This window comes from Myotis myotis, unplaced genomic scaffold (genome assembly GCF_014108235.1).
Source record: "Myotis myotis isolate mMyoMyo1 unplaced genomic scaffold, mMyoMyo1.p scaffold_m19_p_1, whole genome shotgun sequence".
NCBI lineage: Eukaryota > Metazoa > Chordata > Mammalia > Chiroptera > Vespertilionidae > Myotis > Myotis myotis.
Window position 1 is genome coordinate 160,061,855 of NW_023416313.1, and position 22,477 is coordinate 160,084,331.

Here is a 22,477-nt window from a genome sequence, read left to right on the forward strand (position 1 = left end):
GTTGGGAGCCAGGAAGGACTTTCTTTTTAGGATAAAATCTGACTTAGTATATGTGCTGAGGGGGAAGGTACCAACAGGACAGGAAAGGTTGAAGATTCAAGATATGGTATGGCTGATAAAACAAGGTGTTGAAGGAGGTAGAAAGGAGTTGGGAATCACTATGTGGGTAAATGGTGCAGGTGGATGGGCTGGCTTTGAACAGGAGGAGGGACACCTAATTTTCTAGGACCGAAATAAAAATAGGTAAGGAGAGGTTGATTGAAGTAAAGGACCTGGGCAGGGGATGACTAGGGGACTTGAGAAAATGATTGAAAGAGTTGTTGAGGGGAATGGAAGAGAGGAATTTATCAAGTTTATTTGAAAGGACTAAGGTTGGAGACCTTATAGTGGTATCAGTGTATCTAGTGTTTTATTAAAAAAATATATTTTATTGATTTTTTACAGAGAGGAAGGGAGAGAGATAGTTAGAAACATCGATGAGAGAGAAACATTGATCAGCTGCCTGCTGCACACCTCCTACTGGGGATGTGCCCGCAACCAAGGTACATGCCCTTGACCGGAATCGAACCTGGGACCCTTCAGTCTGCAGGCCGATGCTCTATCCACTGAGCCAAACCCGTTACGGCTAGTGTGTTTTTTCTTTATAGTAGCTCAGTTCTCAGAACCAGTATTCACCTGGAGCTATTGTTTTGTGGTCAGGTTCAGATAAAGGGGTACAAATCTGTAGTTGCTGCTAAGAGATTTAGATGTCCAACCATAGGATCTGGAGTAGGGGGAATCAGAAGATTTGAGGGACAGGAAGTTTCTATAAAGCCATAGAGTAAGTATGGTCAGAATAAGATTTTTCTGAACTATTAATCAAGCAGAAGTAGTTTCTTTCTTTTTTAAAATTGATTTGAGAGAGAGAGAAACAAGGAGAGAGAAACATCTATTTGTTGTTCCGCTTATTTATGCATTCATTGGTTGATTCTTGTATGTACCCTGACTGGGGATCCAACCTGCAATGTTAGTGTTTCTGGACAACACTCTAACCAGCTGAGGTACCTAGCCAGGCCAAGGGGGAGCAGTTTTAAATGATGACAAGATCCAAAATAAAGAACTGAAGAAGAGGTGCCTAAAATACAGGTGAGCTAAAAAAAAATCTTTGGAACTATGAATTCTAATATACAGTAATTTGATGGGTCTTCATGGCCATTGAAATTTCTCAGGATTGTGATAGGAGAGAAGATTGAAGTAGGCTTCTAGGTCTTCAGTGAATGAGAGGGTACAGATAAGGGATCAGAAGATGCTAGTGATAAGAAGATACATCTTGAAGGTGGGGCCATAAAGGAGAATGCTTATGATCTGGAAGCTGTAATAATATTACAGAAGATGGAGAAGACCAAGCAATGCTTAGAGAGATGGAGTTACATTTATTATTATGCGCGGGCCCAGAGAAAAATGTCTCTTGAATTCTGGGCGAAGTCACACAGGAAGTTTCTTGTATTTATACCTTTTTACCCTCTTTGTCTCCCAGATATGCGGTTTTCCGGTCCCCTTTGCAAGTTCTTAAAGAGCCCCTATGTGCTGGGGCTTTGAGACCTCAAGCAAAGGCTTGGCCTGGTGCCAGCACTGATATCTTCATCTGGGGAAGGTTTAGTGGCCTCTCTGAAATGGGAGTGGTCAGTGTATGCTTAATTTCTAGTTGGTTCTTTCTCACAACCTCGAGGGTCTCAGTAGACTTATTGAGGATCTCATTAAATTTATTGGCAGTCTCACGAGATTTCTTGAGTGTCTCACTAAGTTTATCGGCGGTTTCTAGAAAATTCTTGAAAAACCTTATAACTGTGGTTTTGAACTCTATATCCAGTAGTTTGCTTTCCTCCATTTCTGTCATTTATAACCTGTTTCTTTGTCTCCGCATTTTTTATGCTTCCCTGTGTTGATAGAGTGGCTTTGTGTGCTAGGTGTCCTATAGGGCCCAGTGGCTCAGCCTCCCCAATTACCTGAGGTGGACACTCTTGGTGCACCCCCTTGTGGGCTTTGTGCACAGTCTTGTTGTAGTTAAGCTTTGATTGTTGTAGGTATCACTGGGAGGAATTGACCTCCAGGCCAATTGGCTGTGAGAATCAGCTGTGTCTGCAGTGGGAGAACTTCTGAGCTGGAGACACCCTTCTGGGGCAAGACTTGCTTCAGTGGGGCTTTGGTGCTCACTAGTCTGCCCCCTGAGTGTGTCCCTTATGAATCTGAGGAGTTGTAATCTGGATGGTCCCACTCTGACCACTGGGTACACTGGCTCTTGGATCTCTAAGGAGGTGCTAATTTAGCCTCTTTCTGAGGCTACCCAGCAGGAGCTCAGCTGTGAAGGAATGCAAGCTGCTGTGGGGCCTTGGGCCAGCTGCAGTTGGTTAGGTAATTTTCAGATTGCAAAGGCCCAGGCCTTTCATATGCAAAAGCCTCTGTGCACAGCTTGGGTGGGGCGAGGTCCCAATGGATCAATAGGGCGTAGCAAACAGCTATGGCTGATCGTCAGTCCTTCCCTAAGAGGCCCCGAGTCTCAGTGTCCAGGTAATCGCTGCAAGCACCTCTGAGAGAAAGCCGCCCTCGAGGTCCGACCGATGCCAGACAGTCTAGCCCAGCCGTGGGCAAACTACGGCCCGCCGGATCCAGCCCGTTTGAAATGAATAAAACTATTGAAAAAAAGACCCTACCCTTTTATGTAATGATGTTTACTTTGAATTTATATTAGTTCACACAAACACTCCATCCATGCTTTTGTTCTGGCCCTCCGGTCCAGTTTAAGAACCCATTGGGGCACTCGAGTCAAAAAGTTTGCCCACCCCTGGTCTAGCCTCTTTCCGTATGAGTCTGGGTCCCCCCAGAGACTCGCCCGGAACTGGAGTTCAGAGCAGTCAGGAGCTTGTGACTCCCTCCTGGTTGAAAAAGACAACCGTGTCCTCAGCCACTAGCCCTTTCCACGTGTGCCTCCGTACCTCTGCACTTTACTTCCATACCGCACCTCCTCTGAGTCTCAGTGTGCTTTTCTCTTTCCTTCTAGTTGTAGAATTTCCACTCAGCCAGCCTTCCTGTGGTTCTGGATGATGTCTGTTTTATCTTTTAGTTGTATTTTTGAAGTGGTTGTGCGAGGCAGCAATTTCCGGTGTTTACCTATGCTGCCATCTTGGTTTCTCTCCTCTTGTTCTTATTTTAAACGGGAGAGAATGAACACTCCAGAGGTCAACTTGCCCAAAACAGCCAAGTTAGGCAGTGACAGAGTCTAAGGGAGGGAGGGGTACCGGTTCTAAACATGCACTCATAAGGCCTGTGTTAATGGGTGCATTCAGGGGGGCAGGTGGACAGACACTGTCTCTGGCTCTTCAAGTGGCACTTCCTGGAGGTCCTCAGATTTCCCACATGACCCCCCACCCTCCCTACCTGCCATCGGAGCTGAGGAGGGTGGACGATGGGAATGGCCATCTGTGGTTCACCTGGGAAGGGGATGTGGGAAGGGGAGGGAGGGCAGAGTTGGGAGCACCACAGACCCCAGGTGGGAGTTAGAGGCAGTGATCTGGATGCTGATTGCCCTTTCCCAGGGTCGCAGGCGTGCTTCTTTCTCCAGAAGCTCTGCAAGCATTGCCTTAGGCCATGGAACTTGGGGCTGGTCTCCACTGTTCTGTGGTACGGGATCCTCTTTGTCCTGGAAACTGGAGTTGGGGATTGGAGTCGGATCACCTGGGCAAGCCCCCTTTGCATTGGACCTTGAGCCCTTTGGTGTCACGTGTGACCCGGTTCTGGGCACAACTGATCTGTGTGTCCACAAGGGGCTTCATTTTCCTAGTTTTCAATGTTTGCTTTCCATAATACTGTACATTCTGTTTTGTTGTTTTTTGTACCAAAAATAAAACCATTTGCTTGTTTCCAATAAGTACTTGTCATCACTGAAGAGAGCTTGGGGGAGGGGGGAGCGTGCAGGGATTAGAGCCTCCAGCCAGGAATGACGCGCCTCCTGGACCTCAGGGTGGGAGGCTGGTCATGAACATCCACGTCCCTCGTGTGGAGCTCAAACTAAGGTCTGGGTTTTACAGTCAGACCCTCAAAACGGACGGCCCCCTGCCAGCAGCTGCTGGAGACCCTGCCTTCCCAGGGGCCTAGCAGAGCATGGGGCCTCCTCCCCCCACCCCCACCCCCCACATCGTTCCTCACGCTCTGACTTTCCACCAGTACACCCCACAGCAGCCAACTCTGCTGTCACAATTTCCACTGTCTCCATATCACCCTCTGGGAGGGTGCTGTGGCCTCCTGCTGTCTCCCTGCTTCCTCTTCCCCCTCAGTCTGCTCCTGACACAGAAGCCAGCGGGTCCTCACCTACAGCCCTGGTGCCTCCGCCTGTACTCAGTGGACGCCAGGTTCTCATGGGCCCTGGATCCCTGCAGGATGTGCCCCCTGAACCAGCCTTGACCCCCTTCCACTCGGCCTCTTGCTCGCCCTGCTGCCCCTCTGTGGGCTGTTCTCTCTGCCCAATGCCCCTCTCCAGGCATCCGCCTGGCTCTCCTCCATCAGTCCAGTTTCCCTCAGCGAGCCTCCCTTTGCCCCTCCCTCTCAGAGTCCCTATGTGGCTTCATTCCCATGTTTTCATGATGCCCGTGTCCTCTTAATGGCTGCACCTCACGTCTGGTCTGTCCGAGGCTGTTTCCTCCCCTCACCCCAGTCCTCTCCTGGTGGAATGCACACTCCGCAGGACAGGGCAGCTGGCTCCCTGCTGCTCTGCGAGCACCCGGGCATCACCTGGGACACGGTGGGTACTCAGTCAGTGATACGGGTTGAGTAAGATGCTCAGGCAGTGGCATTAGGTGTAAAGGCCATTGGAAGTCAGACTCACTTGGAGCCAAGGGCCGGTCTCGGCACAGCACTCAGGGCAGGGCCTTGGGAGCCAGTTGTTCCTTTTCTTGCAAGAAGGCGGGAGGAAGAGAATGAAAAAGGAGCAGTGTTTTCCCTCAACTACAGTGGGGCCTTGACTTAAGAGTTTAATTCGTTCCGTGACAGAGCTCGTAACTCAAATTACTCATATGTCAAATCAATTGTGAACGAGTGAGACATGTGATGCTGGGCTGATGTTGTGGCGTTCACTGTGATGTTCGCTGCGCCAACTAGCAGTGGGGTATCTGAAGCTGGCTCGTAACCCGAATTTTAGCTCGCAACTCAAAGCAAAATTGGCCAACCGGTGAGGTTGAAACAGTCCTGGTGAGGTCGGGACGGCCCTGGTGAGGTTGAAACGGCCCCGGTGAGGTTGAAACAGCCCTAGTGATGCCGAGAGGGCCCCGGTGAGGACGGGATAGCCCCGGTGAGGTTGGGACAGATAATGGGGACCAGTATAGACTGATGAACAGGGGTAGATGCAGAGGCAGAGGAGCATTGAACAGACTGTCAAACTACAGTGGAAAGCCTGGGGAGGGTTTGGGGGGGGGTTTAAGAGATCAACCGAAGGACTTATATGCATGCATATAAGAATAACCAATGGACACAAGACACTAGGGGGTAGGGGCCGGGGGAATGTCAAGGGGGGGAAAAAAGGAGACATATGTAATACTCTTTGTAATACTTCAAGAAATAAAATTATTTAAAAAAAAAAATCGGCCAAGAGATGGCTCATATCTTGAAAAACTCGTTAGTCGGGACACTCGTAAATCAAGACCCCACTGTACTTAAAAGCCGATAATCTCATTCCATTCTGAAAGCTATGAATAGAAACCCTTAGATCAACCCTGTGAGGTGGGTCCTGGGATTATCTGAGATTTCTGTGGAGAGTATGCAGCCTTTGCCGGTCACAAGGATGGTGCTTAGTAACCACCATCTTTTAGTGCTGTGATTCGTGCACTGGTGGGGGGCGGCCTGCAAGGATCGGCCTGCTGTGCAAGCACTGCTCATGCCAGTCAGCCCAGGGGCTGTGGACCCGCCTGCCCTCTGAGCGGCTGCTACCAATGGGGGAGTGCCGAGCACTCACCGCCAGGGAGCAACTCCTGCCTTGAGCGTCTGGCCAATTGGTCATTCTGGTCGTTACGCCCTTCGGTCTGGGCTTTTAATATATAGGATATGTAGATAATTTGGATAAGGCACTGCATTCAAGTTGCTTTAATAATCTTTACATTCTCTATTTCAATATAGCTTTTCCTCATCCTTTAACAGGTGCTCCCTGCCCTCCAGTGGTTAGATCACAGCTAACTTTTAGTAAAGGTTATAAAATCCTTTTACAGTGTTTATTTTTCTGCCATATTTAAAATACTATTAAGTTTACTTTTCTGATAAAACAAGCCCCCCCCCTTCAGATTTTTTGTTATGTCTGATATGCCTAATGCCCAGTTTAAGTTAAGTGTAGCTTGACCTGACTCTTCCTTTGCCACCATGAGCCACTATGTACCCCACAGTTTGTGGGTTTTTTTCCTATGCTCTCATGTGTGTTTTATTTTTTATTATTTTTTAATATGTTTTTATTGATTTCAGAGAGGAAGTGAGAGGGAGAGAGAAACATCAATAATGAGAAAGAATCATCGATGGGAAGCTTCCTGAACACTGCCTCCTGGGGATCGAGCCTGCACCCAGGCATGTGCCCTTGACTGGAATCGAACCTGGGACTCTTTAGTCCACAGGCCGACGCTCTATCCACTGAGCCAAACCAGCTAGGGCAGCGGTTCTCAACCTGTGGGTCGAGACCCCTTTGGGGGTCGAACAACCCTTTCACAGGGGTCGCCTAAGACCATCGGAAAACACATATATAATTACATATTGTTTTTGTGATTAATCACTATGCTTTAATTATGTTCAATTTGTAACAATGAAAATACATCCTGCATATCAGATATTTACATTACGATTCATAACAGTAGCAAAACTACAGTTATGAAATAGCAACGAAAATAATGTTATGGTTGGGGGTCACCACAACATGAGAAACTGTATTAAAGGATCGTGGCATTAGGAAGGTTGAGAACCACTGAGCTAGGGCCTCGTGTGTTTTAAATCTCTGTGCATCTCTAGGTTTAGTTACAGAATGAGATTTTTCTCCGAGTGGCTTAGTAGTACATTGAAAACTTTGTTTCTTTTAGACCTATTATTTTAATTTTGTAATCCTTCCAAAACTAGCTTTCTGAACTTACTGATTTATGACATTTTCCCTTTAGATTTTAGTAAAACAAATTCACTGTTATTAAAATGTCCTTTCATTTTGAAGATAGTATTTACTAATTTTTTCTTGTAATAAAATGGCAGTTTCCATTACAAAATTGTTTTTATTACCAGATGGTAATATAGAATCATAATGTTTTTTTCAACACAAAGAATCTGTTTGCCTTTCTTTGTTGTTAATTCTCACATGAGATATTTTTTTCATTGCTTTTCAGAGAGAGTGGAAGGGGAGGGTGGGTGGAGCACAGAGAGAGAGGGAGAGAGGGAGAGAGGGAGAGAGAGAGAGATGGAGAGAGACGGAGAGAGACACACCAATTGGTTGTGCCCTTGACCAGGAATTGAACCTGTGACCCTTCAGTGCATGGGCTGACGCTCTAGCACAGTGATGGCGAACCTATGACACGCGTGTCAGAGGTGACACGCGAACTCATTTTTTTGGTTGATTTTTCTTTGTTAAATGGCGTTTAAATATATAAAGTAAATATCAAAAATATAAATCTCCGTTTTACTATGGTTGCAAATATCAAAAAATTTCTGTATGTGACACGGCACCAGAGTTAAGTTAGGGTTTTTTTTTTTTTTTTTTTTTTTTTAAATATATTTTATTGATTTTTTACAGAGAGGAAGGGAGAGAGATAGAGAGTTAGAAACATCAATGAGAGAGAAACATCGATCAGCTGCCTCCTGCACATCTCCTACTGGGGATGTGCCTGCAACCCAGGTACATGCCCTTGACCGGAATCGAACCTGGGACCTTTCAGTCCGCAGGCCGATGCTCTATCCACTGAGCCAAACCGGTTTCGGCAAGTTAGGGTTTTTCAAAATGCTGACACGCAGAGCTCAAAAGGTTCGCCATCACTGCTAGCACCATCCAGGGCTGCCTTTGTTGATTTTTCAGGCAAAAGTCATTGAGGCCAAAGACTGTCAATAAGTAATTAGACTTTCCTAGAAAATTATATTTGCAAGCATCTGCCCTGTCAATAATATTTACACAGTCCTCCAAGGAGAAATAATTTGGGATAAGAATCCAGTGGTACTAGTTTTTCCTAATTATGACTGCACCCCTTTGGAAAATGTTGGTCAAAGCAGGATGCTTATATGCTTATGTATAACATGAGGATAGTTAAATGTATTATGATTCTGTTTTCCAAATCCCAAATTGTTGTACATTAAATAAATATTTGATATTTGGATATGCCTGGAAAACTGGAATCTGGTTTCATATTCATTTGTTCAACAAATATTATGTGTCTGCTCTATTCTAGGTATTGTGCTAGGCCCTGGAATAGAGTGGAGCTAACAGTCTAGTGCAGGGGTGGGCAAACTTTTTGACTCGAGGGCCACAATGGGTTCTTAAACTGGACCGGAGGGCCGGAACAAAAGCATGGATGGAGTGTTTGTGTGAACTAATATAAATTTAAAGTAAACATCATTACATAAAAGGGTACGGTCTTTTTTTTTTTTTTTTTAGTTTTATTCATTTCAAACGGGCCGGATCCGGCCCGCAGCCCGTAGTTTGCCCATGGCTGGTCTAGTGGGAAAGACATTCATTAAGACATAGTTTTAAAAATAATTACAGTTGTGGGTTGGTGCTATAAAGAAATACAGGGTACTATGAGAGCATTTAACAGGGAGACCTTATTTGATGTTGGGGTTTAAGGAAACTTTCTTGAAGAAGTTACATTTAAGCTTAGGCATGAAGGGTGAATTGGAATTAGGTTTGAGGCATCTGGGAAGATCTTAGGCAAAGGGTAAGGAACATGATTGTGCAGACTTGAGTTATGGGGCAGCAAGAGGGAATGGTGCTTCTTTTCTTTCTTTTTAAAAAATATATTTATTGATTTTAGACAGAGGAAGAGAGAGAGAGAGAGAGAGAGAGAGAAACATCCATGATGAGAGAGAATCATGGATTGGCTGCCTCCTGCACGCCCCCCGCTGGGGATTGAGCCCGCGACCTGGGCATGTGCCCTTGACCAGGAATCGAAACCCGGGACCCTTCAGTCTGCAGGCCGACGCTGTATCCACTGAGCCAGGCCAGCTGGGGCGGAATGGTGTTTCTTAATGACTATTGATTACATTCCATCACATCTATCCTATTTTTAATCCTCCTCTTAACACATTTTGTAAAATATGCTTTTAATAGCATTACTATCTGATTTAGAAACTTTTTACAGCTCTTCATTGGGTAGATTATTAGCTCTTTGAGGTTAGGACTCTTGTTGCTTTAAATTCCTTAGTCCAAGGTTTTAGATATTGGAGCGAATCATACTTTGCCTCTTGACATGAGTTGGTGCAGCACTAAATGGTAGGCAACAATGGAGTGCGAGTTTTTAAAATCCTTACCTGAGGATATGTTTTTTCCCCATTGCTTTTCAGAGAGAGCGGAAGGAAGTCTTTTTTGTAACCCAGTCTATATGTAGTTCTTATTTTAAGAGTGATCTTACTGTATTGAATTAAGATATTGTAAACAGGACCATAACCCAGGGCTTTTTAGATGTGGCAATGGTCTCATTTGAAGAGTGAGGTCATGTCTTTTCTAGTTATTTAAGAGAGGTATGTTTCAGTAGAAATCTGAACTGAGAAGGGGGGATCTGAATAGATTGGATAAGGAATATAGTTTGTCTTGTTGGTGGATTTTGTTAAGCTGTGCCAACTCTTTGGGTTCTAATATAGACATCTGAATAGTGCATGAGGTGCCAGTCTTTCCTCTATAATCAGCATATACAAGGCACTCAAATATTTGTTGAATAGGAAAAATGTGCATGTGAATGGGGGCCTATGTCCTTATAGAGCACTCTTGGATCAAAATTGTGTACTTTCTAAGCCAGATTGCTTATATTCCAGGCATTCTCTGTCTCCACCCCCCCCCTCCCGCCCCCAATATTTAGTTAAATCTCTTTGTAAGTTTAACCAGGAAAACCAAGGAAAGGATTTTTGGGTTAGGCTGGATGAACAAGGTAAGCTATGATAACTTGAGAAAATTCTAACAGCAAGGTAAAATTCAGGAGCATCAATTCTAGCAGTTAGCTTGGCATTTTTAAAACTTGGGTTATATAATGATGCCTTTTAAAGGGAGAAGTTATTACAGAGCAAAAAAAAAAATACAACCAAGGACCCCATTTTGAGAAATACTGCATTAAAAGTTAAATGTAACTGCTTGCGCTAGCCAGTTTGGCTCAGTGGATAGAGCATCAGCCTGCGGACCAAAAGGTCCAGGGTTCAATTCTGGTCAAGGGCATGTACCTTGGTTGCAGGCTCCTCCCCACTGGGGCCCTGGTCAGGGCTCCTGCAGGAGGCAACCAATTGATGTGCTTCTCACATCGATGTTTCTCTCTGTCTTTCTCTCTTTCTCCCACTCTTTCTAAAAAAATCAATGGGAAAATATCCCCAGATGAGGATTAAAAAAAAAAAGTTAAATGTAACTGTTTAAGAGGTTACTTGAAAAAGCAAACAAAAGAGAAGTGGTTACTTGGTACTAGCTTGATGTCAAACCAAAACTGGGCCACTGAAATGATGTTGCAGTATTATTTTTAGATTATCTATATAAAAACAGTTAATAGGCTGTCAGATTTTCTTTTTAATCCTCACTCAAGGATATGTGCTTATTTTTACTTATTTTTTTAGAGCGAAAGGAACGGTGTGTGTGTGAGTTTGGGGGTGGGGGGTGGGGGAGAGACAGGGAATATAGTTTGTTTTGTTGATGGGAACATCAATGTGAGAGAGAAACATTGATTGGTTGCCTCCTGTATGTTCCTGACTGGGATGGAACCCACAGCCCTTCTTGGTGTATAGGATGACCACTCCAACCAACTCACCCAGCCAGAGTTCTCAGATTCTTGATAATACATCTCTAGACCTTTATATAGGTTAGGCAGGCCCCACTTTGAATCAAAGTTTACCTCTCCTGCTGGGAGATCCAGTGGTGAATCTTGAAAATTTGGTGGTGTTTTAAAAAAAATATCTGGCATTTCATTCTGTGTTTGCCTAGTATAGGGAAAGAGTAGCAAAAGAAAATCTCCACTCTCCTTCCCCACTAAGGTGTCCTCCCAGATTTCCCAATTAGAGATACTATTTGTGTTAACTTGTGTTGGGATCCAGTTACCACTAGGCAATGGTTGTTAAGCAGTTATCAGTCATTTACACCTTATGATCAGATGCTTTAATGCTAAGTCAACACAAATTTTATTTCTGCCTCAGAAAATGGAAATTTTGTCTGAGGAAATCTTAGACACTTGAAAATAAGGCATTCTTGGATGAGCTGAGGTGGAAATTCTGACAAGGCAGCTTACAGGAAAGGGATTTTTGGGGTCAGGGAAGAGGAGGGTGTCAAAAAACTCAGTTTTGCCTAAGATTTTGGGCATTAATCATTTGTTTTAGTTGCAGTGCTCTTGAGAGTGCCTGAATGGGGTTTTTCAGGGCAACTTCAGAAGTCTGTAAACTTTAGCTCATACATTTTCAAGTATACTAATTTCATCACAGTTTCTTCCCATGGCATACCTCTGAAGAGAAGAACAAAGAAAAAGAAGACTCTTAATATGCCTGGAGTCTAGCTCAGATCAGTCTTGTTGGATAAGCCTCCTCCTCTTGGCTCCTTTCTTTCAACCTCCTCATTCTCCTTCTTCATAGAACTTTGTATTTAGTCATCTAGCATGAAGGTTCTCAGTACTTGCTAATTCATCTGAGAGTAAAAGAAAAGTTTGGAAACATGGACCATATATCTGCTCTCATACTACTATTTTGCCTCTTTTCTCTTTACTTTTTTACTGTAGTGTTAGCAGTACAGAGGAAAGAGCAGCTGGTTAGGAATAGGGAAGAAAAAATATAATTTTGGGGAGAAATACTGTCCATTAACTTAGTTCAGCAATTTTCTGACACAGATATTCGGTAATTTTTTTCTTTGCACTTCATGGCTTAAATAGCTTGAACAAACAAGAATTGAAAACACAGGACCAAGGCATTAAAGTTCAGATAATGCTCTATCGTGCAAAATTCTCGTTTCCAAGTTTTACTGTTTTAACAGGTGAGGAGCTAATTTAACCAGGTAAGTTAGTGCCAACTCTTCTTCCCTTCCCATTTGGCATTGAGGTTTTCGTTCTCCTCCCTACTTTCCTAGTGTTCTTCCGTCGTTGATGTTGCAAACTCGACCACTTGTTTCTCAAGGTCTTTTCTTCAAGATTTGCCGAAGTTTTGGCGCCATCCAAGCCCACAGAACATTGGGGAGGAAGATCTCCGACTCATTTGACGGGCTCACGAAGCCCTGGGGACTGTGGATACCCTTGGGGGTGGAGCTGGGCGCGGTAGGGGCGGAGCCGGCGAGGAGCCCTAGGGAACCGGTGGAAGGCACGATTTGAGAAAGCCCGCAAGCAAAGTTTTCACGGTTTTCACGAAGGCTTCGTGTGCGAGGCTGAGGGAATTGGGGTGCCTCTCTCCTGCCTCGCCTTTCTTCATTCTGGAAGCTTCAGTAGGCTGATCTCAGTTGCTGGAACCCGGAAAGGCAGCGGCTTCAGCTCCAGGGGCGGGTCCCAAGGGTCTTGTCGCTGCTACGGGGCCATTTGGCCTCCTGGTGTTGGGGGAGGGGCGAGGGAGGTGCTGCTTGCGCCTCCTTTTGCGCTTGCGCGGCGGTCTCCGAGCGGGTAGGAGCGCCTGCGCGGTGACGTGGACGTCCCGTGCGCGCGCAGACTCTTCAGCTGGAGCGGACACACGGTGTGCAAACGGAACAAAATAACCCGCCCCCAGCGGGATGTGAAGGACTCCGGGTGAGGCCGGCCACGCCCCGCACGGTAACTCTCGGGCCTGGGCAGGGGGGGTGTCGCTGTAGTACTGGCCCGATTGGAGTTTTTTGAGAGTTTGAAGCTCTTGTGTATTTGAGCGGCGTGAGAGACCTTCCGCTGAGCGATCTTCGCACGCCGCGGCCGGGCCCGGCCTTGCACTGGGCCGTCTTTGGCGCGCGCCTTTGGTCCCCCCCCCCCCACCCCATGCCCCCAGCGAGGCTGCGCATGTCACCTCGCGCGCGTCCCCGGCCTTACTTCCGCGTCGCGCAGCAAACTGACTAGGAGCATCGACGCCAAAGAGAGCGGCCACGAGGCGGGCGGGGTGAGAAGCGCCCTTGGCGCGGTCCTGCGCTCGCGTGCGTGGGGTGTCGCACCGCATGCTACGATCCGCGTGACGACTTCCATTCGGGCGCTTGGCTTTAAGTCGAGAGCTCTGCTGCTGCGCTTTGCACTTTAGAGCCCAGGTCTCAGGGTTCCAAAACTCCGAGGTAAACGGTGCTGACGTCGCTTTTCTTGAGGAGCTGTGTGCGGCATTTTGACACCCGTACACATCTCTTACTACCATGTAATTTTCGAGTAAATTGTTTGAGGCAGGACCGCGAATTTAATAAAAGAGGAGGGCGAGGAAGTGAGCTGTATAAGAGTCGGGACTTGGTAAACAAAGGACCGGTGGTTCGAAAGTGCAGAAATGAGGGCGGGGGAAACAGGTGGGAAGAGCAGGTGTTTATTTTCTTTTTCTCTCTGTGGAGCAGCCTGGGCTAGTTCTCTTTTCATGAGGGTTCCCGCTTCTGTTAAATTGTCAAATAGGTCTCTGCTCCTAGTGGTAGGTGGGTCAGGGGTGTAAACCCCTCTGAAGCACTAGTAACCAAAGTTGAGGAATCTGTGTGCGAAGATTATGAAGTTAGGGATCTTTCAAATCGGGTTGAGAGTAGCAAGTGGTAGTGTCTTGCTGGTGAAGATTTTTGCTTTGCCTTTGGAACCCCGGGGATGCCTCCTCCTGGCAAGGGTGTTAGCAGGGAACGCTGAAGGAGGTCTAAAAGGACGGATTATTGATGGCAGTAACCCAAGTACCATCGTTTTAGAGGAAAACCACTCCCCCAGTGTTCATGTCGCCTAGCAGACACGAGGATCAAGAGAATTTGCGCGCCGCCCGTGCGTGTTGTAAAGCTCCACAGGCTTCTGCGGCGGGGTTCCTAGCAGACTTTTCCTGCTCTGCCTTTACATTTTGGACACTTCGTTGTGGCTAGATTGTAGGGAAAGTGCCTGGAGGCTACGTGATGGCTGCTGGGAAGGGCTGGCTTGGAGATACGGGTACTGGGTTCAGGGTTACAGAGTGTGACTGGGTCCCCCGGAGTGATCCGTGGTTCCGGCGGATGGCACGTGATCTGTCGGGACTGTTCTTCCCCGGAAGAGCTTTCCTTCCAGCGGATTTTCACGTGGTTCTTGGCTCGGTGGATAGGGCCTCTGCAGTTTAAAAGCGGTGATTGTGGGCAATTAATAGTCGTCGGCGACTGCATCTCCTTGGCACTGGCCTGAGCCTTTCTGTTCCCAAGGATATGGGATCAGCATTAGTGTTTCTTGCCTCCGAAGTGTTGTGTTGTTTTTCTATCTTACGGTTGAGTGGGTTGGGTTCACTTAACAGAAAACGCATGCTTAGGAATTGAGGGAATTCAGTGCCCTGGGTACCTTGCCATACTTACTACTCCAAGGAAGGGTGGCTCTTTGGTTACTGTCCATTTCTGCCATAAAAGTTCTTCAAATTCTTAATGCAATTGCTAGGGACCTGAGAACTTGCTAACCCCAAGTTGTAGTTAAAGGGACCATTCATAGGAATATTTCCAACGAATGGTATCTGGGGAGAGAAGATCGAGCGTACTATTTTAGGCAGAAGTGAGATTCTGTGCCTTAAAACCTAAAACATTAGAGATAGTATTTTGAAATTTACCTTATTAGGATGGTGATGGTGATAAAAGAAAATGCCCATGGTATTGACTGATTGGGAATAAGTGCTGACTAATAGACAAGTACCATTTATTTAATTTTAAAAATTACCTAATGACAATTAAGAACCGGTAGTTGAATATTTTACTGTCTTTGCTATATTTTCTGATTGTTTTTATACTTAAAATATATATTTTTAAGCTTTTTAAAATTTCTGGGCCTATTGTATATTGGTAAATACTGAAATTTGAGTCAACCTATTCTCTTAAAATTTGAGTTTCAGAAATGTAATTTACCTTAACCATACTCTTGTGAATGATCATATTAAGGAACAAACTAACATCTTGGTGCCTACAGTACAGTAATGCATTTGTTGTATGAAAGGTTATGGTTATTTTTTTAGCAACCTTGGAAACATTTCAGAATAAGTTCTTGAATATTTTTTGTTTTAAAAGTAATGGTATTGGTTTGGAATTTTGATTGATTTTTGTGTGTGTTCAATACATGAATTATTAAGTTAGGTAATTATCTAGTAAAATAACTAGTGTGTTTTGTAAGTTGTATGAGGGTCACCGCTTTAGTAGTTAAAACACCTTCAAAAGGGGTCATTGGTGAAAAGACATTTAGAATAAGGACTCTGAAATTTTAAGTTTATTTATGGAACTTGCCACATTACTTATCTCAAAACATTCTTTGTGAAAGCTACTGTTTGTCTCTCTCTCCTATGACATTTTCAGAATGTTACTTACATATTTCTCATCTATGATTAAACATTCCTCAGATAATTACTTTATGCAGATGAAAAGTTTGCTTTTGAAAAGCTGAACTGAGATTATTTTTTTAAAAAAACATGTTTTTATTGATTTCAGAGAGGATGGGAGAGGGAGTGAGAGAGAGAAACATAAATGATGAGAGAGAATCATTGATCAGCTGTCTCCTGCTCAGGATTGAGCCAACCCAGGGCATGTGCCCTTGACAGCAATCGAACCCCGGACCCTTCAGGCGGGTGCTCTGTTCACTGAGCCAAACCAGTCAGGGCCCGAGATTATTTTTGAATGTTAAGTTATATCAGGGGTCCTCAAACTACGGCCCGCGGGCCACATGCAAATACAAATATTGTATTTGTTCCCGTTTTGTTTTTTTACTTCAAAATAAGATATGTGCAGTGTGCATAGGAATTTGTTCATAGTTTTTTTTTTTTAAACTATAGTGCGGCCCTCCAACGGTCTCAGGGACAGTGAACTGGCCCCCTGTTTAAAAAGTTTGAGGACCCCTGAGTTATATATATATGGTCTTCCTTAAAAGCGTTTAGAGAGCCAGATATGAGAGTATTTTAGAATCATGTTGGAAGGAGTATTTCTTCATGAGTGGCCTAGCTCTTCCTAAAGTACAATTGGTTTTTGCAATTAGTTAAAGTTGTCTTAGCCTGCCCTACCTGGGTTGGCTCAGTGGATAGAGCGTTGGCCTGTGGACTGAAGGGTCTCAGGCTCCATTCCCGTCAAGGGCACATGCCCGGTTGCGGGCTCGATCCCCAGTAGGGGGCGTGCAGGAGGCAGCCAACCAATGCTTCCCTCTCATCATTGATGTTTCTATCTCTCCCTTCCTATCTGAAATTAATAAAAATATATGTTTTAAAAAAGTTGTCTTAGCCTTTAGTGTGGTATTGTGTGTCTGAAACAGCTGAATATGCCCAATTGATAATCCTTTCATTAGAAAATCCAGTGTAGTATCCCAAAAGAATAGCCATATTATTATAGTGAAGTGGAATCTGTGCTTAAAGATTGCTTGGAATAGAATTTGAGATAGAGATTGTTTTGGTCATAAAGTAGGTCTTTGGTTTTATCTATTTTGATAAACTCATGGAATAACTTCACTAGAGGATTCTTTAAAAAAAACCCTATACACATCATAAGTCTGAAAATTCTAATTTTTTTCTCTTTTGTATACTTTTTCACATTTTAACTTAGATTCTTGTGTAGAGAGTTCAACTAGGACAGGTCGACATTTTTACACTTAATTTTTTTTTTTTGTTTAGGCGAAAGGAGAATTTTGAAATGTATATATATAAAAGCATAAAATTCAGTGCACTAAATCTAGTAACACTAAACTGGATTTCTGTCAGTTGAATTTTTGACATTTCATAGATTGTGATTTTTAAAGCCTTGTTTAAAATTTCTTTGTCCTTGTTTTACCTGGAATTGTCTGAAAACCAAGCTTTTATATTATAGAAGATAATTTTTAAGACATTCTGAATCCTTTTAGATACTCATAGGTTTGGGATAGCTAAAACATATTTTCAAATAGTTCTTTGTCAATAGTCATATTTATGTGCATTTAACATTTTTGCATAATTGCTCACAAAACTTTGAAATATGTGGACTAAATATAGCATTAGGAGTTTGCATTATTTGAGTTAATATACTATTGTAGAGGTATTTGTTTTTGTGAGTTCTCTAAGCTTTACTCTTTTTTTTTTTTTAAATATATTTTATTGATTTTTCACAGAGAGGGAGAGAGATAGAGAGTCAGAAACATCAATGAGAGAGAAACATCGATCAGCTGCCTCCTGCACATCTCCCACTGGGGATGTGCCTGCAACCCAGGTACATGTCCTTGACCGGAATCGAACCTGGGACCTTTCAGTCCACAGGCCGACGCTCTATCCACTGAGCCAAACCGGTTTCGGCTAAGCTTTACTCTTTTTACAGTCACCTTTTTTGTTTAAACTTAGTCTTATGAATATCTGATAGGTGTTACCTAAACTTCTTAGTTTTAGTAAACCAATGAACCTACTTGTCTTAAGCCTGAGGCAGCTTTTGAAAAGAGTCACCCTAAATTTTATCTTTTAAAAATAAGCTTTAAATCAGAGGAATGATTCTTTTTTCACCTTTCCTAGTATTTATGCTTTAGTGTTAGGAAGTGGGTTTCTACCTCTATATTTAGCCATAATAGGAATCAATAGCTAACCTTTCTGAAGTCTTGATTTTTAAAATACTTGTGTCTATTATCCTTAGGCTAGAGAATATTTTAAGTTTTGGAGGGTTTTTTTTTTGGGGGGGGGGGTGATGTGGCCAATCCTGTAAGAAGAGATAAAAATCAGATGTTTTTATTGCTTGTCAGTAGGTCTGATGAAAGGTAAAATTAGACTTTTTAAATAAAATGAGGAGCACCCAGCCCTAGCTGGTTTGGGTGAGTGGACGCAGCGAGGGTTTCCTGTTTGATTCCAGTTAAGGTCAGATACCTTGGTTGTAGGCTCATCCCTGGCCTGGGCCCTGGTCAGGGCGTGCAGGAGGCAAACAATTGATGTGTTTCTCTCACATTGATATTTCTTTCTGTCTCTCCTCCGCTTTCCAACTCTCTCTAAAAATCAATGGAGAAATATCCTCGGGTGAGAATTAAAAACACAAAACATAAATGAGAAGCACCCATAGTGGCTGAATTTGATTAATCAAAATTACTGACCCAGTTATATAGGAGTAGTGATGTAGCATCTTCCTTTTTTGTACAAAGGCTAATTGGAGGTGACTATTTCTTGTAGAATATTTAGGTAATTTAGAACACTAGTTCAGTTAAATTTAATCTGAGATTTCTTTGCAACTTTTTATTGAGATTTGATTCACATAGCATACATTTCAGCATCTTAACAGATACACTTAAGTGGTTTCTAGTTCCTGAATGTTTTCACTCCCCACCCCAGATATGCCATACCCATTAGCAATTGTCTGAATTATTCCTCTCTCCGTGTTTCCTGGCAACTACAAATTTACTTTTTATCTCTAGATTTGCCTATTCTGGACATTTTGTATAAATGGAACCATACAATATTGTGTTTTTCGTTATAACTTTTAAGAATTAACTAATTTGCTTTTTAAGTCTGTTTTTTTGGAATGGGTTGTATGTTCAAAAGATATAAAATCTAGAACATGTCAGTATGTATTTTCCCAGCCACTCAGTTTTCCCTGGATATAGCTAATACTACCAGTTCCTTTTCTGTCTTTACAATCTATGTCAAGCAAATACATACATATTCTGTGTGCTGTTTTATTATTATTATTATTTATTATTAGTTAAGGTATTACAAATGTGTCCTCATCCCCCCCATTAACCTCAACGCCCCCCCCCCCCCCCCCCCCCGCCCCGCACACTCATGCTCCCATCCCCCTGTTGTCCATGTCCACTGGTTTGGCTTATATACATGTATACAAGTCCTTCGGTTGATCTCTTCCCCTTACCCCCGCCCTCCCCTACTTTCCTTCTGGGGATTGATAGCCTGATTGCTGTTTCTCAGTCTTTGGGTCTGTCCCTTTTCATCAGTCTATGTTGTTCTCTATAATCCACAAATGAGTGAGATCATGTGGTATTTATCTTTCTCTGACTGGCTTATTTCACTTAGCATAATGCTCTCCAGTTCCATCCGTGCTGTTGCAAAAGGCAGGAATTCCTTTTTTTTTTATTTTTACCGCAGCATAGTATTCCATTGTGTATATGTACCACAGTTTTCTAATCCATTCATCTGCTGATGGGCACTTAGGCTGTTTCCAAATCTTAGCTATGGTGAATTGTGCTGCTATGAACATAGGGGTGCATATATCCTTTCTGATTGGCGTTTCTGGTTTCTTGGGATATATTCCTAGTAGTGGGATCATTGGGTCAAATGGGAGTTCCATTTTTAGTCTTCTGAGGTAGCTCCATACTGTTCTCCACAGTGGCTGCACCAGTCTGCATTCCCACCAGCAGTGCAGAAGGGTTCCTTTTTCTCCACATCCTCTCCAACACTTGTTTGTTGATTTGTTGATGATAGCCATTCTGACAGGTGTGAGATGATAACGCATTGTTGTTTTGATTTGCATCTCTCGTATAATTAGTGACTTTGAGCATGTTTTCATATGTCTTTCGGCCTTCTGTATGTCCTCTTTTGAAAAGTGTCTATCTAGGTCCGTTGCCCATTTTTTTATTGGATTGTTTATCTTCTTTTTGTTAAGTTTCATGAGGTCCCTGTAAATGTTGGAAATTAAACCCTTATCGGTGGTATCATTGGCAAATATGTTCTCCCATGTAGTGGGTCTTCTTGTTGTTTTGTTGATGGTTTCCTTTGCTGTGCAAAAGCTTTTTATTTTGATGTAGTCCCATTTGTTTATTTTCTCTTTAGTTTCCATTGCCCTAGGAGCATTATCAGAGAAGAAATTCCTTTGGCATATATTTGCGATTTCGCTGCCTGTGGATTCCTCTAGTATTTTTATGGTTTCCCATCTTACGTTTAAGTCTTTTATCCATTTTGAGTTTATTTTTGTGTATGGTGTGAGTTGGTGGTCTAGTTTCATCTATTTGCATGTATCTGTCCAATTTTCCCAACACCATTTATTGAAGAGACTGTCTTGCTTCCTTTGTCAAATATTGATTGGGCATAGTGGTTTGGGTCGATTTCTGGGGTCTCTGTTCTATTCCATTGATCTATATGTCTGTTCTTGTGCCAGTACCAAGCTGTTTTAAGAACAGTGGCTTTGTAATACAGTTTGATATCTGGTACTGAGATCCCACCTACTTTGTTCTTTCTCAGGATTGCTGCAGCTATTCAGGGTCTTTTTTTATTCCAGATGAATTTTTGGAATGTTCGTTCTAGATTTGTGAAATATGCCGTTGGTAATTTAATGGGGATTGCATTGAATCTATAAATTGCTTTGGGTAGTATGGACATTTTGATGATGTTGACTCTACCAATCCATGAACACGGTATATTCTTCCATCTGTTTATGTCTTCCTCTATCTCTTTTTTCAGTGTCCTGTAGTTTTTGGCATATAAGTGTTTTACCTCCTTAGTTAAGTTTATTCCTAGGTATTTTAATTTTTTTGGTGCAATGGTAAATGGGATTGCTTCTGTAGTTTCACTTTCTGTAAGTTCACTATTGGTGTAAAGAAATGCCATGGATTTCTTAGCATTAATTTTGTCTTTTTTTTTAAAAAATATATATATATTTTATTGATTTTTTACAGAGAAGAAGGGAGAGGGATAGACAGTTAGAAACATCGATGAGAGAGATGGATCAGCTGCCTTCTGCACACCTCCTACTGGGGATGTGCCTGCAACCAAGGTACATGCCCTTGACTGGAATCGAACCCGGGACCTTTGAGTCCGCAGGCCGACGCTCTATCCATTGAGCCAAATCGGTTCGGCCTTAGCATTAATTTTGTATCCTGCTACATTGCCGAATTCATTTATTAAGTCTAATAATTTTTTGATGGAGTCTTTAGGGTTCTGTATGTACAGTATCATGTCATCTGCAAATAAGGACAGTTTTACTTCTTCTTTTCCAATCTGGATGCCTTTTATTTCTTCTTCTTGCCTGATCGCAACGGCTAGTACTTCCAGTACTATGTTGAACAGGAGTGGTGAGAGGGGGCATCCCTGTCTTGTTCCTATTTTTAGGGGGAATGGTTTTAGTTTTTGCCCATTGAGTATGATGTTGGCTGTGGGTTTGTCATATATGGCTTTTATTATGTTGAGGTATGATCCCTCAATTCCTATCTTGCTGAGAGTTTTTATCAAGAAAAAATATATTTTTATTGATTTCAGAGAGGAAGGAGAGAGAGAGAGAGAGAGAGAGAGAGAGCGAGAGAGAGAGAGAGAGAGAAACATTAATGATGAGAGAGAATTATTGATTGGCTCCTGCATGCCCCCTACTGGGGATCAAGCCCACAACCCGGGCACATGCCCTTGACCGGAATTGAACCCAGGACCCTTCAGTCCACAGGCTGACACTTTTATCCACTCAGTCAAACTGGCTAGGGCTATGTGTTTTTGTTTAAATCCTCACCCAAGGAATGTTGGTTGTTTTTTTTTTTAAATATATTTTATTGATTTTTTTACAGAAAGGAAGGGAGAGGGATAGAGAGTTAGAAACATCGATGAGAGAGAAGCATCTATCAGCTGCCTCCTGCACACCCCCTATTGGGGATGTGCCTGCAACCAAGGTACATGCCCTTGGCCGGAATCGAACCTGGGACCCTTCAGTCCGCAGGCTGACGCTCTGTCCAGTGAGCCAAACCAGCTAGGGCTGTTGTTGTTTTAAATTGATTTTAGAGAGGAAAGGTGGGGGGGGGGGGGGAGAGAGAGAGAGAGAGAGAGAGAGAGAAGGGGAGGGGAGGGGAGGGAGGGGAGGGGAGGGGAGGGGAGGGGAGGGGGAAACTTTGATGTGAGAGAAACACTGATTGGTTTCCTCCCTTACAGGCTCAAACCGGGCATTGAACCTGCAACCTAGGTATGTGCTGTGGCCAGAAATTGAACCCACAAACTTTTGCTGTATGGGGAGGATGCTTTAAGCAACTGAGCCACCAGGCCAGGTTTTGTGCTTTTTTTTTTTTTGGTTTACTTTATGAAGAAGAGTTACATAATCTATAACAACTCTTTTGGACCTTTTGCCCTTAATATATTTTATAGGTAATTTTGTATGAGTTCATGAAGTTTATATAGTTTTCCTTTGTAGCTGCAGAATATTTCATTTTGGATATGCCACCATTTACTTAACTGGTCTCCATTGATGGACTTTTTCTCCAGTTTTTTGCTGTTCAAAGTAGAAAAGCAGGGACTAATCTGTACATATTTATTACAG

At 43.3% G+C, this 22,477-nt stretch overlaps 1 protein-coding gene across 13 annotated transcripts in view; it reads left to right on the forward strand.

Annotated features, from left to right (window-relative positions):
* MGA (MAX dimerization protein MGA) overlaps positions 1-22,477 on the forward strand; it is a 136,951-nt gene that overhangs the window by 20,309 nt on the left and 94,165 nt on the right. For 10 of the 13 annotated variants that reach the window (XM_036298085.1, XM_036298146.1, XM_036298118.1 and 7 more), the window contains exon 1: positions 12,815-12,938. The exons of 1 other annotated variant lie outside the window; for it this stretch is intronic. The gene's annotated coding sequence lies outside the window, so the exon portion shown is untranslated. Of the gene's footprint in view, positions 1-12,814; positions 12,939-13,206; positions 13,418-22,104; positions 22,127-22,477 lie in introns of those variants that run through there. 2 more of the 13 variants (XM_036298091.1, XM_036298107.1) reach the window with 2 other exon arrangements.